A 15194-nucleotide genomic window follows, 5' to 3' on the forward strand; every position below is an offset into this window, starting at 1 on the left:
TAAATTTTTATTCGCATTTGTTATAGGCTGAATGACACTAGCACGTATTCCTGATTTGTGGTTACTATGGGTCATGACAATTTGGATGGAGTGGTCACATGTTTAGGCCATCATCGTATCGAAGCTTTTCGCATAAGACCATGACGAACATTTGAAGGCCCTGTTTCCTGAACATGGGAATTCGCACCTCTTGGTCACCTTCATGAATTTCTGGTTACGTCTCGACGTATTTTCACGTGTTCCTTTTTATTTGTAACACATACGCAATATATGTTTCCATCATTCGTAATATCTCAAGATTAAGAAGACTGAGTAGAAAATATAAAGAAGTATCTTTCGATATCACTATAAATAAACGTTAATCAAAAGTAAGTGTTTCGAATGTGGGAAACCTATCCGTTCAAGCGGTGGCATCTTTTCGAAGCACTGCTGTCTCGTTGCGGGGAGACGTTGAGCAATTCACGACTCGACGCCACCACCGGAAAGGGACAAACGCCATAGAAAGACAAATTTAATAATCAAGACTCGTACGCGTTGTACTTTGCTTCATATCGGCTGGGGTTCGCATGGACCCTGAACATTGATTACCTGATGCAGAGCCTCCCTACGTAAGGCCTCGCTGTAGGATCTCATAGAGCTTGAAAACAGATATATGGTATAGTCATGAAAATATTTCAATGTTCTCGGAGTCCTTCCAAAAGCACTCATACGAGTAGACAAACTAGTTTGTTAAGCACACACTAAAGAGATTGACTATTGAATTTTTCCACAATATGGATTTCCACATAGGATTTTTTTCAAGGACAATCTGTCCGAACGTACATATATTACCCATTGTCATAAATAACATTAAAAGAAAAACTATTGTGAGAAGGATACTTTTCTCATATATTTCTTTTTCATAACTTTTGTTGTTACCGTCATTAAGTATACGTATGTTGGAGTCGTGAATGGTGCACTTGTTGAAAGACAGACGAGGGCACGTCACTGGACATCGCTGATCATTGAATTTGATTGCCCCCCGTACGTGTATGAGTTCGATGGAGAAACGCTAGCAGGCGGGGCGAGGACGTTTCGAAAATACTAAACTGTGCGCCTCAGGCCTAATTCGACGAAAGTGAGAATTTTTAAATATTAAAGATGGGTGGTCTAACTAGAGGTGGTCGAAACATGCAGTGAGACGATAGGCGAGAGTGAGAGAATGAGGGTGCACTCGGTACTGGCGTAGATGGATAATTTTGAAATTATTCTGTATTATACACCTTCATAATGCAGCCTACTAGTTTACTTAAAAGTTAAACGTTTGGATAAATAGCAAAGTAGTAATGTTTGGTGTAATCTGTACTCTAAGCCATTACCGGTAAGATTATAACGAGCGATATAGAATCCTAACTTCCTCAAACTTACGATTTATAATTGAGGGAGATGCCAAAGATGGACGAGCGGGTAATCAAAGGCTGAGTAACTGTAATAGATTAGAATACATGCAATGAAACTTTCGCTATGGTTTGCACTATTAGTAGTCATGAGATAGTAGTTTTATAACAAAACGTTAGGTCTAAACGGCATCCGCAGCAGAGCTGAGTTTGTCAATTATCGCATTTTTTTCAGTAGAAAAGTTGTATGAGGCCATCTGGGTAGAGGTTGTATATTAGAGGAATTGCCAGTAAAAGCTTCTTTTTTTTTTTATTTGTAAAGAGTAGCGAATTCTCGATGGATCAATGAACGCTGCAGTAGAAGCGTACCAAACCGATATGCAGACTCTATGTTTAACTTTACGAAGGAGTTTAAGCAAACTGGACATGTCATTCAAACTTCGAGTCGTAAATAAAATAGCCAGACAAAGGTATATGCTAACATTCGAAAGCTATAAGATCATTAAGTCTCTCTTTTTCGCTATAAAAAAGTATACTTAACCAAACGGATGACTAAGGTGAAAGCGACAGATATGTACCTCTAATGGAGGCTAGAAGCCATAGAATTCTGGGGCTTCTGAAGCAACAACAATTACTCGTTATGATAGCGCAGTGGTTGACGAGTTTGCATGGTGAATTTGGTGGTCCAGGTTCGAATCGGCGCGTAATCATGCTAAGGGTGAGCCGCGTGAAGTTGTTCCGAAGGCATAAAAACCAGACGTAAAAGGCGAAAAAAATCGGTTCACTTATAGAGGTACAATGAAGAAGAGCAGCTCCAGGTTTCGTCAATAAATGACACATACGATCTTACTCATTCTAAAAGTAAGAGAAAGAAACCAATGCAATGCCCACATCTTCTATTTATTAGAATTTCTAATCGTCACTTCTTGGACACCAGGGGTGTGATTGGCTGTCTGCTATTTCAAATACTGTACTTCCCAGCGTTCGTACGACAGACGGTACAACATACGTCGGATTTTAGCTCAAGCAATCGTGGCCATGGACAAATATAATCTATCGATATATATTCTACAATACAGGTGTAAACTCTTAATAGAACAAAAAATCAGGTAACCTTTTAGTTTTCATTCGTTTCTTGTGTTTTCCATGAAAAGCTTCAAAGGGTCACGGCTATCGGTAACGGGCGCTGTCGAGCTTCTCTAGTCTAATTCAGCCACGATCAGAAAAAAGAGGGATCACAAGCGAGTCGAGCAATGAAGCAGCGTATTATGGCAATGAAGATAGAGAACTTTTATACTATCATAGCTGCCGAGTCCAAAACTCTTCCCGATTGTCCCACTTTCCCGAGCCTTCTCCCTCATTAATCTCTTCGAATTAGCGCCTTAGATGGGCAGTACGTAAACTTGACGCTAAGCAATTAAGGACCAAGGAGATAAGGTAGGGGAGTATTACAAAACGCTGCTGTCACCAGAGGTCATCAAAGCAAGAAAACCAGATATCGTGCAGCTTTGTTTGATTCTGTTACGTCGTGACGATGACAAATGGCGTTGATGATGTAATAACGGCCTGTAAGACGCTATGGCTTCTTGTCGGCAGCTTATCAACTAGTTTTTTCGAGATACCTGTCTCTAATACTAATAATAGGATAATCAGAGGTCATTCATGTACATAATAAACCTACAGTTAAGTTGTTCTAGCTTGATCTTCGTAGCGCTATTATAATGTTTGTATATTTAGTGGAACTGCAAACGTGCATATAAAAGCAAGATGGCAGGTAGTGTATTCAAATTGTACCGCTTGCAGAAAACGCTTACATGCGTTAAGCTTCGATCTGTTACACAATCGACGTTGTCTCGGCTGTATATATCCTTAAGGAGGAGACAGTACGGAAAACATGGAGCTTCTCGATCATGTGGTGATTTAATCGCGCAGAGAACTGCTACAAAGGCACTTTGGAAAAGTGTCGAAAATGTAGTAAATGCTTAGCAGTTTAAAGGTAAACAATAAATGTATTGGTAGTAAATATTTTCAGACCTAGTACTTATAAAAACGCTATATATATGTATAGGTTTCAAGTGGTAAGATTATTTTTAGTGGCAATCTTTTTATCAGCTGAGATCTTTTCATGAGTGTCCTCCAATTTTGGAACGATCTTAAATAACGCAGCAATAAAAATAAGACTTGTCGCTACTATCCGCCGGCATTTCTGCATTTAGTGTCCTATATTTCACCTTCGTTTACAATATCGATACCAGTGAATGCTCAACTTGTAAGCTCCAAAATTTCACGTAATCTTACGGTAATATATTCCGGTAATATATACTCATGATATGAGATATATATATAAAAAGATACCATTAGGTAATTATATTAGTGGATTTTTCCTGCCGCTTCACGTGGCCTTCGTTACAAGTAATCAGTTGTATTAAAATCAGCCCTGAGGTCAGTTTCTACACTGGGAAAGAATAATACACTTCTCTATGGTTACATTATCAAAATTCCCATTTGTCGATCTGCTCAGCCCAATTGACTGACCTACAATATCTTGAAGCTAAACCCATAAAAAGACGATAGCCGATGATATTTACGATTCGCTGCCAATTCTTAGCAGTTCCATAAGACTCCCTTTAGTCTAATAGTTGAATTCAAATTCTGTAAGTGTGTTCTGAGAAGTTCTCCTCATCCTATAGATCGGATACCGTCTTATATATATATCATGTGTTGTTTTAGATAAACATAAGTCGATGGCAGGTGCTTTGCCAGCCTGCCGTATCACGTACAGGATTTTGCTTTGGGGACATGGTAATTTATGAGTCATTTGTATTGATCGTGCTACATACGGAGCCATAGACGAGCAAAGGTAAGACGTTGATTGCTCGAGCTGCAGAAATTTGACCTGAAAGCTCCTCCTGGATGAGTTTCTTAAAGGTCTTTGATATTGACCTCAAATGCTAGGCTCAACAATCCTATATAGCCAAAAGAAATATGATATTTATGGAAAACGATATTTCCATCAATCTACGTTATTCAACGAACTCGTTTCAAGTACAGAAAATGTCCATCCATTATGATTTAGTTTTTTCGTAAGGAGATAAAACGAACACGCGGCTGTGTACACTCGCGTAGGGTCACTTGACAAAGTTTTCAACAACTGCGTTTAGTGGTGTCGTGAAACTATAGCAAATCATCATAAATTAGTTTCCCAAAAATTAGTTTTAAGCAGCTTTTCTTACACTGTCACACAACTATAACGCGTTTTTGTTATATATAGTAGAACCATAGTTAGGGCACTTCTCGTTCGATGGCTTCGGCCTCGCTTCCACCTTGTTAAAGGTAACGGGTGTCTCCGTTGTCCTTGACAAGGTGGGGCCTTTATTTTATTAATTACATTATACAGAGGAATTAATATCTAGCAATAAATTTCGAATGATTTCAATGACGAACGAAGTAGGTGCATTTAAGCGCACGACTGAGCAAGTGTCGTTGCTAGCAGATAAAAAAAAAACCAAATCAATGCTTTCAGGAGATTTTTTACTTGCTCTAACTTCTGTAAGCGTAAGCTGTACAGTTGGAAGTGGCGGCATCGTTTAAGTCGTTTTTTTCAATTAAGGGTAAAACCTTTAGCGACAAACTGGTAAAAATATCAATTTAGCCGATGTATTAGTACCCGATAGCGGGGTACTACTAATACTATTGCTAATTCGCTCTAAAAGATTACGTCCAACTGTGTATATTTGATACAAACATGGTAAGAGGGACACTTAAACCAGTATGTGAGTACCTTCGACTCATTTGGCATTTTAGTACAAATTTGGACGCTATAGTCAAAAGCAGACCCTGCTTTTCCCGAGATCTGCTGGTTTCGAAGTCCTATCGGAATTGCCGGATCCTCATCTCTATAATATATACATATATTATACACCCTCCCTTTTGTACACATATATGTGTACAGAAGGGAGTGACACTTGCAGATCGAACTGATAATACAAAGCTGAACGAGAGTACAAGTTTTATTCGGAGTTATGTGTTTGAGAATGCACTAATCCATTGTACAGCGGTCCTTTTTTGCCTGTGTCGATTCAGTCTCATAGTTCGACCTTCTCGAAAAGAGGCCGTTGTACCAACCCAGTTTTTATTCAGAAAAATTGTGTAGTCGTTTGGCGGGGTGGGGTGGGGTGGGGTGGGGGTTGAAGTACCAATTTCTAGTTTCTTTTAACTACAGACATTGGCCAGAGCGCTGAGCTATCTGTATGATAATTTTTAGTTTCAGAGATTGTTGATGACTGCTTAGATGTATTGCAAATCCCATATTGTTTTCACGCTAACTGTGGCTTACTATTTTCCGTCAATATGGTCTATCGCTGTTCGACTTGTAAGCGAATAAGTCGCTTCTACTATGCCAAAAGGCTTTGTATATCAGTTCTGGATGGGAGGCAGCTGGTAATCGTGCTTCAGGGACACCAAGATACCTGTTCAGGCCCAAGTGCTGGCCGTACCACGCTACAACCTGATGATTACAATTATGATCTGCGCTTTGAACGAAATATACGGCTACGGTATTGGCCGGACGGCTGAAAAGCAAAGAGATTTAAATAACTGACGACATTTTGAGCACTCTAATAATTCTTTAGACAAGACATATGCGTATATGATTGGGTTATACTTACTGAGCTTTTATGAATTAATTAAATGATTTTATCTATCCCTTAGATTATGTTCATAGGGCATGTATGTTTAAGTTATTTTTATTGATCCGTGATAATAGAGCATGTTTACGAAGACGCAAGAGGATCAAAGAAGCTCAAAGCGGAAACTGACGCTTCAATACGTGCATGAAAACGTTGCAGGACGTACGTGCACTGGTGTCCTCGATGCCTAACCTAAGGTCACAAAGCGCTTATTAAATCGTCTAGACATATGTGAATAGTTTAAGGTCAGCAACTGGCATCGGGACTCCGAAGTATAAACCCTAGCTAGCGGTACCCTGTCTGAACAATGATCATCACCTGACTATATATACTTAATAACGTCAAATTCGTAATCCAAACTAAATAGGGTTTGACTCGATTGAGATACCTGGCTCGTAGATCGGAAGTTACTAACGAACACAATCGTTTGCTTAGCGCTGTTCAGACAGATGGCGAAATATGACAGCCCACTTAAATTACTCGGGTAAGTCTCAATTTTCTTTTAATTAATGCAAACGCTAATATTTTTATGTTTCAGAGTGGCATAGATGTGTGAAGTGGCTCATCTCTGCGATCAGCTTCAATTTTTTAAACTTAAAACGAACAAAAGCCTGACACGGCGCAGTAGCCGTATGTTAAACGGCTGGCTGTTTTGGGCTGCATAAAAAACGTACACAGGCCTAGCATGTGTATAACTCATTGTGTTACTGTACCTGGGTTATTACATTACTGCACCTGGGTATGACTAGCCCAATATTTCAATGGTCGAATCTTCCATATAAATCGAAGTAAGATTTGAGCTTTCAATAGTTACGGCTACTCTGAGCCAGAATAACTCTTCTGTGTTAGCTTCTATAGACAGCCCATTGACGCGCAACTTTTTCTATGTGTACCGAAATTTTTGAACGTTTGCATGATATTGCATAACGTCTACACGCATAGAGCTGACATCGACTTCTAACCAATCATATCATGTCCGTGCGGGTCACGCCAGCAGAGTTTGCGTGTTTCAGAGCATAATATAGCAGCAGCATCAATTTGTAGGCGAGCGCAGGACAAGATGTGACGCTTTTGTTATGGGTAATTACCCGTAAACAACGCACTCAGCTGCCCACCGAGGCATACCCCGATACGCTTAATTCAGCTTTCTCATTTATTCTTGGTTTTGGTATCCCTGGCATGCCTCTCGTTATGTCACTGTAGAGTACTGCTGGGTCCCATTCAGTGGGCGGCAGCTTGCTAGAATACAATAGTTAGCAGGTAACTCATGAGCGTGCTGGCCATTTTAGATAAGCAGGGTCCCCGAGACAACCAACGAGGTAATAAGTGGTGAACCAGGACAATTAGAAGTATATCTTGAGAAGACACATTGTAGTTTTATCCCCTGAGCTCCAATAACAATACTTACTGTATCTAGGAAAGACAAATACTACGGAACTACTCTGAAGTTAGTTTACACCGCCAGAGTCAACTTTATAATTTGGAGAAAGGCTGGTGACTTATTTTTCTAAAAAAAAAGTAGAGCTGCGGCTAGTTTCTGCGGGCCGTTAGAGTGTCGCGAAACATATTCATAGTACTATCCAGGGCATTGCGTCTCTTTTTCCATTCATCTTCCACTCATGGCTGCATCAAGTAATACATGCATTTCGAGATGTCAGAGGCTCGATTTCCAATGGCGCTCCGTCTTTGAAACGTAGTGAAATTATATTTTTAAAAGCTAGAAACAATAATCATCATGACGGTTATCGCATGTTGTGATGGTAATCAATACGATCTTTATCATTCCTGACGGTCACTAACTTCGGATCTGTAGAAATTATTCGTACCTACAAAAACGATCCGATCGAGGAGTAGTCATCGTGCATGCATGAGATCAGCATCGAGAAACTTAGCGTGACTTTGTGTTGGCTTCAAGCACATTAGAGAGCAACAATCGTCACCCCAAATGCTCGTCTGGCCCACACGAGTAAATCAATTGTTCGAAAACTACGTTTCGAGGGAAGAGGTGGTTCACTAGATAATTGCCTGACATAATATCGCCATGATAGCTACGTCTGTCTACATCAGTGTAATATGTTCGCGGCTCACGTTAAGTACCTAATATCTGTGCTAACCTATCGCTGCTTCATACGTTGCTATGATATGTACCGCAACGCATCTATTAGATAACACTCACGTGTTATAGTACTTCATAGTAAGTATTTCAGAAGACATTTGCCGCGGAAACTAGTTTGACCTAGATATCGTGCGCTTCCCGGCAATACACATTTTAAATGTCGAGCTTACCGAAAAACAAATTTGATAAAGATACAAAGAGCCATGGCGCTGTATGTCTGTCGCTGGTGTGCACACATCTATATATTGTCGAATGTAAACAATAGCAGGGCAAACGGCACTGCTCGCCGTCTGCTCTCCATTCAAGCGGATGCCTCGACAGACAAATATGAGCTTTTCTTCGATACGGATCTTGCGTTATAGCCTGCTGCTGAACGTATCTTTTAGCTTTCGGAATCTAAAAGCCTTATAAGTTTTATTTATCAAAAAAATCGGCAAGAGAATAGATAGTGGTGTCGAGAACGGGACGGCTTTAATACGGGTGCCCTACGGAAAATTAGCCATTCCTCCTTTGATAACTTCAGCGTTTTAAATGTGTATTATCAGGTGGCATTGTCTTGCTGTAAACATATACTAATCAGAAAAAATTAATTCAGTTTTGGTCACAAAATGCCCTTCGATACGCTTTTATAACAAGAATCGCTGACAGTTAAGCACGATTATTTTCACTCCATAAGGTGATGTTCGTAAATGGTATGAGGGTTCTTATAGATTCGCATGTGACTCTTTTGTCTTCCAGGTAGAAACACGAATCAACTGAAGGAATTATTTTCAATAAAAAATTAGGACCGATGCTGCACCTGCTATTCGGTCCGTTCATGCAGTAAGCTGACAACAATTTGTGTAATCGATAGCCTTTTTGTGTTTGTTGAATCTTGTAGGATCAAACATCAAAATCTTCTTGCGCCATGTTCCAGCTGACACCGTATGACTGGCTCCATTGTAGCAACTAGCACAAATTGGAAATGATCGGATTATACAGCCGATATCAAGGGACTGCGCTAAGGACTTTTCCGCTTAGGCCCTTTCTGAGTCCCTGAGAAGTGGATCGACTACGGCAGGCCCACTAATTTTGAATCTTGGTATCAGATAGCATAAAAAAGTCCTATAAAGAGCAGCATGTCCACTGTATACGATTCGACACATTGGGTCCGAGGACGGTCGTTTTTAAAAAAAGAAACGCCGATAAACCCAGTCCTACAACTTAAGTCCGTGATAACATGGCATTCCTTGCAGGTTTTTATGACCAATAACACGTTTGCGTCTGCGGGTCCTTCCGCAATTGTTTAAATATAGTTTTAACATATACTAGAGATGGATGACATTACATATATATTATGTATAACGCTTAATTATGTCACTGAAACATTTAGCTGGCCATACCGGATACAATCTTTAGGCGTAGATCCCTGCCGCGTAACGTTCGTCACCACGCGGATTTGCGTGTTCATGTCATTCGTGTTGCAAGCTATTATGTGGATCACGTCGCGAAGGTTCTTAAAGTGGAGGGATCAGCCAAGGCGGCGAAAAAAAGTTGCGAGGCAGGCTGCGAGCATTTGAGATCATTCAAGTAAGAAGAGTGTTGGAGTGACATGAAGTGAAGAAGAAACATGAAGAATCATTTTGAGCCGCTGGTGATTGGCTATGTCCATCTGCTTTTGGTCCAACCAAAAATGTTGCCAGATATATGATTCGTCCGCGGTGCGCGCTGAGAGTCAGATTGGATTATCCTTAAATTGGAGGATCCCTTTTTTTCGTTAGCTTACGTACTACTCTGGAAAATATCTGACAGAGATCATCGTCCTATTATTGTTATTATTATTATGGTACGATAACCATTGCAGGTTTTAGCGCCTGAGAAAACATGCTCTCAAGAAAAATCTGCAGTTATGTGAACTCCTTGAAGAACATTCGACATAATTCCGAGCTGAGACTTCCTAAGTGGCACATTGTGATGTTTAAATATGTGAATATTCCGACTGAATTTTCCAATCGAAGACAGACTTCAGCATTGATGCCCATTAAAAACAAGTAGCATGGTAAATAATACATCATCAGAATTTTAGTAAAACCCTCTTCACGAGAGAGGCTTTAATACTTGGACGTTATCACATAAGGAATTGGATAGCCCGTATTATCTATCACGTGTTCTACGATGCTTAATACATCTGTCGACCTATAAGAATTGGCAATGTCTGCGAACGCCTGCTACGGAGCAGGGCTTTTGTCTGAATCAGTGAACGAATTTGCTATAGCGGTTTGGCATGATACAGTGCTTACCATAGTAAAAGCACCGTATTGATGAGAGAACTGCACAATTCCTGGGAAACATTTCCTAGCAAATGAATTCCACGCGAACTAGTTGTAACTTTAGCCAGATTGCGAGACGGTCTGTGGATATTGTACGTGGATTGGTTACATATAGGCAGTGACCTATAGATTTATTGATTTGTTCATTCATTCAAAGACATTTGTCCTGAGAGAGTAATAATTACATGGACTGGTACACACTTTGGCCTAATTAGAGTAGCTATATGAACTGAAGCATATAACTGCATAAGATGGAACGAAACATTCATCGATTTGATACAAGATGGACATTATTTACGGATGTGTTTCAGAAATGTGTCCTAAAGTAGATCTGAAAAATCTCGGTTTACCCTTCCTCTATAACTCCGAGTCGTCAGACCCATGAGAGCTAGTACGCGGTGCTACATGCTGCAAGCCGACCGCTTAAAGCGCTGCCTAACGGCGGCACCACGTGTACAGGTAGGACATTTATTTGCCTTATTAGGCTTGACTTAGTACTGTGACCAGTCACTACATTAGCTCGACACCTGAGTAAAATCAAGTTACCATACCCGCTCCACGTTACTCTGTCAAAATTCCACGTAGCTGTATGCATAGTAAGCTTCAGTATTGTATTTGCATAACTATCCGCAAGGTCTTCAGAGACACACATATCACGCCGGGCTTCGTCGCTTCGACACCGCCTAAACTTCATTCGCATGAAAAAGTAGCGGATGAATTTTCACGCCCATAACAACAAGTTATTCTTTAGGTTACTTTTTTGCCAGCGAATGACGCATTTTGCGGTCAATACAAGAAGGATATGGAGGCGGACGCCTTAGAGGGCGGGGCGAAAATTCCGCTGTCCTTTACAATCTAGTACGCAGTCACCAAACGGCCAAATGCGATTCGCTGGGCGGAACGAGGTGGTGAGGGCATATCGGCGCTGGCTCGTTGGCTAGACTCATCAACAGCAAAACACTTCGGCCATTTAGAGCCTGTCGGCATCAGTAGCAGACGCAACGGCGATATCAGCACCAAGGTTGGAAGTTAACTGCCGGCTGATTAGATCTAAATAATGGCCAAATAGAACACAGACGTCAACCTTTACCGGCCAGTCACGTTACATGTCTGGGTTCAGTCATAGGCCGAGCGAAGAGAAGATATGTATATGCCAGGCGCGAAAAGGCTGTGCCGAACAGTAACAGCAACTGGCGCCATTGTCATTGTCGCTAGCACCCGTCATCGCACCCATAGATCATATCAACACAGATGCGTTGTTATATGATATTGTAATATATATTACCCGACTGGTGCCTTTATATAGTTGGTAATGCCTGCCAGTGCTGCCATCTGCCGGCGTTCATTGTGACACTACAGATTAACCGCTGGAACGTCGAGGTTTAGGCGCTGGTGGAACGCCTCCTAAACACATGCCCCCTGCCGGATACACTCGACATCTTTTCTAAAAGTACTTTTTTGGAGATTCACCCTTATGAACGTGTTACGTTCGGTAGAGTATAGTCATGCTGTAGCTTCAAATACTTTGACTGTACATAATATCACCGTTAATCTTTTGTAGCCTTTCATTGGCCACGGCCTAAGGTTCGTTAGTGGTACTAAAATTTAATCAAATACAATTCACGATAATGAAATTGTAGTAAATAATACCATTGTTCCACCGCAGTCTTGTACGCACGTGCCTCCAACCTCTTTTGGACAAACTTGCTCAGAAGGCATGTTGCTTCAAGGGTTTGTATCGGCTCAGACGATAACGTACATTTATCACTAGAGCTTATTTAAGTAGATCTCAGTGGCTTAAAGACCACCTATTTTGTAATCATAATTAACAAATGCATAAGTTCAAAAAGTGTGTGACTACGTTACTGAATTGCTTACTTCGTAGGAATCGTTGCGACTATTCGATTTGATATATTGAAGATCAAACTACCAGATACAACTGGTTCATTCCAATCGGGAACGACGTATATAGACCAGCGCTTATCTCAGGACAACATTCAAGCCTCTTTGTTTAAACTTATGAATTTAAGGATTTGTAGATATATTTGATATGTGGTATCGTGTAGTAATATTAGTACGTCATAATTAGAAATAGCAGCTAGCTTTCCATACTTGTATTTCTAATTGTACAGTTTAATATCCATACGATGATTTTTTTTCTCCGACTATATGAAGTGCAGACATAAAGAGATGGATTTTCTCTTTTCTATATAGACGGGTTATTCGACAAGTTTTTCTCGACAACAACATGGCGAGCCTGACAGATTGCAAACACAAATTCGTCAAATATATACTTTACCTCAAATCAACTCACTGATCTAAGCCCCTAGATAATCATTGAAATAGATATTTTTACGTCAACATAAGCATTTAATAAACCAATTTCTCGTTCGTGGAGTAGTAGTTGATAATACTTGAATAAGAGTTTTCAACGTTACACAATAATACTAGATTATCCGAAGTTATTTAAAGTTATGTACTGCCAACAGGCGAGATTTATTAAATATCTACACCCAGTCTATGGCTATCTAAGACTGTATAGCGATCGAGTGCGACTGAGTTCTATCGGAAAATAATGCCTAGACACAGTCTTCATTTAAAACTGAAAATCAAAGCTTAGTTATTATCTATTTGCTTGAAGTTAAGAGAGCTGGTGGCATCTATTGAAGTTTAGTGGTACAATTTGATGTGAATCGAAGGGTGACGACATTTCACGACGCTAAACGCAACAACACGACAAATTACGATGATCACATAAGCCACCTGCCTGTCGTGATTATGTGCTTCAAATGGTGTTAACGATAGTTACGTCTATGTTCTTATCTGTGCCAGTATCAATTTGTGAGAACCATCTTTTATATGTCTTACTCATCTGTACTATTTTTGTTACGATTTCATAGGACGTACTTTGGAAAGTCTCGTATCGGTTATACGAAGAACATGTGCAGCTATAGTTTACTACAAAGCTTCGCTTATCACGGCAGCTCGTTTGAGGTCCCGGGACATAGCCCTATACCGCGTTGAACCTCCTAAAATTTTTCTTTAAAATGATGGCACCAATCGTTGCGTATGCCAAAGGCGTTTTTGGTCAGGGTTTTCACGGGCGCCCTCATCATGAAGAAACTTCTTTGATGCTACTCAGATGGCTTCTAGCAGTAAATATCCAGATACTTCATATAGGCATTTACAACGCACTGTCCGCTAGTTATGCGCAGTTCGAATGTTAACCATAACAAATTTAACCCAAAAATAACCCACATTAAATTCTATTTTTTTGTTATAATGACTTTTTCTATAATGTGGTAGAGAGTTTAACTTTACTCCGAACAAAGACACATACACTATTTGGACTTGTCAGCAAGGAACAAATGTCCATTGTTCATTTTACAGTTACTTACTTAGTAGTAAGTTGAACTGGGCAGCTGAATTATATCGTTCTGATCATATAGCTGAATTATGTCGTTCTGATCATATTATTAATCCGTACGCAGATTTGATTTATCCAATGGCCCAGGACTCATGAGCGACTGAAAGACCTGTAAGAGTTTAAAAGGTCATAAACCGTTGTTCCTTCGATTCACTTCAATTGGTCGGACTTTGTTTTGAAGTCGCTGTTGAAAAGGTGCTGCTGTTCCTTATCGTCTGAAGAGGAAAGGTCGAGGATCGAGAAGGTCCAGTGGGACGCACTTACCTTCTGCGAGAAGTAAACGTTGGCTGGCAAGCTGATGTATTGTTACAGGAAAGAAGGCAGAGATTTCGTTATTGGCCGGCGCAAGCGAGCGGGATAGAACCTGCTGGAAGGCGGAACGAACTGATTCGTCCTTCCAGGTGATTGTCCAGAAAACGAACCTAAGGAGTAGATACCAAACAGCATTGCGTTGGTTGTAAGGAGCCGGCTATTATTTTTATTCTGCCTATTTCAATCTAATAGGTTCGGTTGGCAAGAAGGCTCCATTTGGAAGAAAGGGTTAGAGTGGGAGAGCTGTGACAGGCTCAAATTCACTGGAGCCTATTAGTGAAGTATTCGTCTGACAGCGTTTGGTTCAAATATGCTGTATCGACCCATATTAGCTACTGAGATGTCAAGGGGAAGTACTTCGATATCTATATTTGGAATAATGAGGAATAGCGAAAATGCTGACTGAAAAAAAAACTCGACTTCATGTTAGCTTGTGAGGGGTACCAATGTCGAATCAAAATGAACACAGCAGGTGCTGTCGATTATATACCAATTTTAGCAAATTGATAGTTAATTAATTGACATCTTGTAAGTTTTAGCGAAGAAGCAACTCTATGATCATTCTGTGTCCTTGTCAAGCGGTGATTTACAATGCTTAGAATTAAAGTACTTTTAATTATACTGATCAAGAAAAGAATTCAAACCCCAATCGCCTTTAACATATCTATATGTTTTCATTTTACTAACAGCAACTATATGATTTTAAAAGAAACATGTAGAATATTTTAAAGGGGTGCGCCTGACACAATGGTGTACATACAATAAATAGAAAGACGGAATATTTTTGGTCTCGTAATCTTTAAAGACTAACAGCAGCCTGGGTGACTAAGTATGTATAAAGCAATACAATATGGAGCTTCTGCCTTTTGTTACCATAGATCGACATTTACTTGAGCGGGCCTCTTTAAAGCTATTTAAAATTAAATCGTTTGTCTACTTATTCCGTCGCACAGCCTACCACCATCG

At 40.2% G+C, this 15194-nt stretch overlaps 1 long non-coding RNA gene across 3 annotated transcripts; it reads right to left on the reverse strand.

Annotated features, from left to right (window-relative positions):
- Positions 1–870: 870 nt before the first annotated feature.
- Positions 871–14352, reverse strand: LOC111271641 (uncharacterized). 3 transcript variants are annotated; one of them, XR_015315412.1, is made up of 5 exons: positions 14181–14352; positions 13888–14025; positions 1955–2088; positions 1408–1465; positions 871–1103 (listed from the first exon to the last, which is right to left on the reverse strand). It is a non-coding gene; the product is annotated as an uncharacterized LOC111271641 (long non-coding RNA). The 3 variants fall into 3 exon arrangements; XR_002686994.2 differs by lacking the exons at positions 13888–14025; positions 14181–14352 and adding an exon at positions 2491–2700; XR_002686993.2 differs by lacking the exons at positions 13888–14025; positions 14181–14352 and adding an exon at positions 2491–2700 and having other exon boundaries at positions 1955–2231.
- Between the last annotated feature and the right edge of the window lie 842 nt (positions 14353–15194).

The sequence above is a fragment of the Varroa jacobsoni genome, unplaced genomic scaffold (genome assembly GCF_002532875.2).
Source record: "Varroa jacobsoni isolate VJ856 unplaced genomic scaffold, vjacob_1.0 contig00818, whole genome shotgun sequence".
NCBI classification, from domain to species: Eukaryota; Metazoa; Arthropoda; class Arachnida; order Mesostigmata; family Varroidae; genus Varroa; species Varroa jacobsoni.